This window comes from Sycon ciliatum, chromosome 7 (assembly GCF_964019385.1).
Source record: "Sycon ciliatum chromosome 7, ocSycCili1.1, whole genome shotgun sequence".
NCBI classification, from domain to species: domain Eukaryota; kingdom Metazoa; phylum Porifera; class Calcarea; order Leucosolenida; family Sycettidae; genus Sycon; species Sycon ciliatum.
In genome coordinates, this window is record NC_088649.1 from 17,535,633 (window position 1) to 17,540,456 (window position 4,824).

The window sequence follows — 4,824 nt, forward strand, 5'->3', positions numbered from 1 at the left end:
CTCTTTCCAGCGGTCCTCAAGTTCCTCAACAGGAGTTTCACCCACGCTCGTACCATAATGGCGTGGCGTAAAACTACGAGTCACAAACTCTGGTGGCGGCGGAAACGCCATTACCACCATGCCACCGCTGACACTACTAGTCGAAACCTGTCGGATCCGGCTCGAAGGACCAAATGGTTCACCGGTTCCCTCGCAAACCCACACTGACATCAGACACAACCATTGGTAGCATCGAACTATTTAGAAGACTGTATTACCAAACATGTTCTCAAAACACCATAATTCAGGGGCGTAGCACCCGCTACGACTGGTACGACCATGGCCGTACCACTTTACGAAAAGTGTGGTCCGTCCGGAACGTGCAAAACCGTAATAAAAAAAATCAGGATCCATCGATGCATATATGCGCATCAGACTTTGACCTTTTTTCTAGACTCGTACTCGTAGATCTGTTATGCATCTGCAGTCGTACTGAGTACTGTGCTCGACTCGACTGCACACTGCGCCAGAAGTGTGCCAGAAGTTCCCAGAACGCAGGATTTTGTGTCCTTTTACCAGTCACGACAAGACTGGAAAGACCTATGCAGCAATGTGATAAAAGCATACATCAAAGCCTAATACTGCTTCTACCTGTGGCAGCTGCATGGCCGTACGGTGTACCATAACATAACTCATTGACCAACATATTTTGTGAAAATATTATCCTGTAAAAGAATAGGAATGTAAACAATATACCTGTGAAAACACAACCTTTAATGCTACTAACACAACCTGTGACTACAATAATCATGAGATCAACCCCAAAACATTTCTTGCAGTTTACTTTCGTAGAGTTTGTAACTTTGCGTTCCTCAACACAACTTGCAGCTTTCTTCAAAAATATCCTCAACCTTGGTTCTGTCCTAGATCGTGTATACATACATTCATTGTTTCGTCTCATCATTGTGGAGCAGCTTATGCGAAGGCTAGCCAAGCTTGCTTGGCGATGCCAACGCGGAAAAGCCTATAATAATAATAATAATAATAATTTTACAAAATTTTCCCGGGGGAGGTCCCCCGGACCCCCCTCCAACACGGCCTTCGGCCGCACCGACCTTCGGTCGTACCACTTCCAAAACCCCTCCTACGCCCCTGCCATTGAAGAATCTAAGGCGGTGTTTACATGAGGCGTTTCAACCCGGGTTGAGTTCGACCCGGGTCAGATCTCAACCCGCCATGTGCATAAAATGAATTGCGCGTTTACATGACGCATTGCGCTTGACCCGGGTTGAAATTTCGCCCCGGGTTGATTTCAACCCTCCCCCCAAGGGGAGGGTTGAAACCAACCCGGGTCAAGAAAATCGTACAAACGTACTTCTGTGCGTATCTCGCGCCAGGTTTGAACGGCACCGTTGCAGATGCAAATTTCGCGCGAACGGATTCACGTGACCATACAAGACTGTAGAAGTGGACTTTTGGCGGCATATCAGTATTTGACCCGGGTCAGCTGTCTTCATGTAAACGCTCACCTCTTTTGTCTATCGTACAGACTTTCAACCCGGGGTGAACTCGACCCGGGTTGAAATTTCTCATGTAAACACAGCCTTAGGCTGTGTTTACATGAGAAATTTCAACCCGGGTCGAGTTCAGCCCGGGTCGAAAGTCTGTACGATAGACAAAAGAGGTGAGCGTTTACATGAAGACAGTTGACCCGGGTCAAATACTGATATGCCGCCAAAAGTCCACTTCTACAGTCCTGCATGGTCACGTGAATCCGTTCGCGCGAAATTTGCATCTGCAGTGCTGTTCAAACCTGGCGCGATATACGCACAGAAGTACGTTTGTACGATTTTCTTGACCCGGGTTGGTTTCAACCCTCCCCTTGGGGGGAGGGTTGAAATCAACCCGGGGCGAAATTTCAACCCGGGTCAAGCGCAATGCGTCATGTAAACGCGCCATTCACTTTGTGCACATGGCGGGTTGAAATCTGACCCGGGTCGAACTCAACCCGGGTTGAAACGCCTCATGTCAACACAGCCTTACTCAAAAAAGAACAAAGAACGGAGAGCTGGGGACGCACGTACCCGGCCCCGTACCGGACACACAGCCAAGAAGGACGACACCGTATACGGTGCGTAGCGTCCCCACGCTTGACTGGCAAAGAAAACAGCAAGCAAAGAAAATCGGCCAGCGGGCGCAGTTCAAACATCTTGAACGACACGCTCAAAGCAAAACACGTGACAGAAAATAATGCATGATGTCATCTGTACTCACGCGGACATGCAAAAAGGTCAAATCTACACAAAAGCGAGTGCCGCAAGAAACAACACAAATAAATAATAATTCAAACAGCGGAAGAACTAGAAAGGCAGATTTCTAATTATCGAAGAACAAGAATGTATCGTAGAGTCCCAGCGCAACTGCCGGAGGATGCTGGCACCCACCAGACGGGTGGTGGTTGCCCCTGCCAGAGAGATAGAACGAAAACTGAAGCAGAGGAGCCACGTTACAAAGTGAAACGCACAAGGACGAGCAGTGTCCAATTACGACATACTCAGTAATATACATGTTAAACGAAGACAAACACTAACAAATGGAGAACGTTCCAACACACAATCCTACCGATGAAGGGAAAGAAGCAGCAGAGAGACACCTACTGAGTCTAATGACTGCCACTGTCTGTTCTCAAACAAAAACAATTTTTGTCGACTTGAAAAATCTCACCTGTTAGTGTTGCTCACTAGCCACTAGTGACTAGAGTTGTTCGTCCACGAAATTTGCAATATGCCACTACGGTACCAGCAAGAGAAGGTAAGTTGGCATAGAACAACAGCTATGCAAAGCCATGTTCATCTCCTCTTCACTTTGGAAGGCAGTACAAGCACCCTTCATACCTCGACATTGCCTTGGAGTGGAAGCAAATTCACCATGAGTTTTCCAATTCACTACAATCGATCTCGGGGTGATGATCGTGTCTTCTTCATCACCCCTGCAGCCTGGACAGCCTTCGGGAAGACATGTGTCACTCTCCTGCTCAACAGATTCCCACATCTAGATTTGGTTACCGTCAGGGGGTAAAACTGGAGTTTAGGTACTTGTGTATCTACTGAAAAAGGATGAGCTACTTCTGGACAGCCCGGCATCGGCTGGCCTGTCAAACTGCACGGATAAGCCCTGTGACCATTGATTTGACTGTCTCGGCCAGCACTCTATAATAAATTATGGTACGGTATCTGTGCACCGTATGTGCCGGATACGGTGTGGATATGGAGATTACATGTTAGCCATCTGGCTGGTTTTAACGGTCATTGTTTTCGCCAGGTTTTGCAGGTTTTTCGGTTAGATAGATTTCGGTAGATCTTCCAGGTTTCGTGATATTTTCGAAACTTTACTTCAAAATTGATGGATTTTTTTCTGTAAAAATTCCCGATATTTTGCTTAGAGAATTACCGGCAAACTTTGCCTACAAGTCATGATTCAGGCTGTTTTCCCTAGGAAAGGTAGCGAGTATTTTGAAGTACACTGTAAACTAAGTACTTGGGCTATTTTGAAGTATTTTCTCTTCTTCTTTCGATTACAATGATTCTTGCTTTTAGTTGCACTAAGTTTTAGATTGCTCAGGAGAACAAGCGAAGAAAAGACTTTGTGACTTGGTTTTACCATTCTTCATCAATCTCAAAGTAACCCCAAATCTATTAAAAGCAAAGATCATGCTCAGCTTCCCGCGACAGCCGGAATTCCCAACTAACTTCCCGCGGCCAATCGCCGGATATTTGACAAAAAGGATGTCCATCCATTCCCGTGGGAACTCATGCACCAGCACACCCAAAACAGAACACCTCTTCTACAAAATTTATTTTAACATTTTGGGAAAGCGGAACTGAAAATAGATGTGGTCACTGGTCAAGCGGAAGGCACAGGGTATGATTGTCGAATGCAATGCACCATGCATTCGAAGTACCGATCCTGGTGCTCCTTGAACCGCTCACGCCACATAAATTCCACCAAGTATGTGGGAAATAAGGTGTCAGATGTTCCGAACATGCGTTTCAGCTGCCGCTTTGCTCTCATCCACATATTCTCCACGTTGTTGGTATGGACATCGCGGTCATTGGGGTTCACGAAGTTAGCTTCATGAATCACAACATCATGTTGAAAGATGCCCCCATGTATCGTCGAGAGATTGGCATATGCAGCCCATCCATCCGACATGATGCGTGTCCCGGGGAGGAGCCACTGAGCTATTAGGGCAGTCAGTGTTGCTGCCGTGCGATCAGGAACAACTTGCATGATGCAAGTTCCGGTGTCCCTTTCGATTGCACCAAAGACCCAGTGGCCATCTCTCCATTGACCGCGATGGTACTTCCGGTGAAAGTATTTCGACTCATCAATTTCCACCACCCGAGGCTTGCCTTCATCATCGAAGCCTCCGAGATGGTATGGGTTATTGGTGAGGTACTCACCTGCCACGTCTCGAAGAAAATTATACCAATCAAGGAGTGGCTTCTCCGTCACCTTGTAACACCTTGTAATTTCCTTCTGCGGCTCTTGCTTGGCCCAGAAGACGATGATCTTCATCAATAAATCAAGAGGCAAATGGCTCCGTTGGAAGAATGAGCCAACACGAACGCTCTTGACGTAGCTGTCACGTTGGCATCGCCAACGATATCCATCAATGCCTCCGTTATACACTGAAAAGGTACAGCGTTGATTGCACGTTGGACACACATGAACGTTAGCAATCAAGCCATAACGTGCCACTAGCTCGATTCCACGCCCCTGACAGAACTCGATGATGATGGTGTCAAGGAATACTATCCCCTCGAGCATACCGTTGTAATCCAA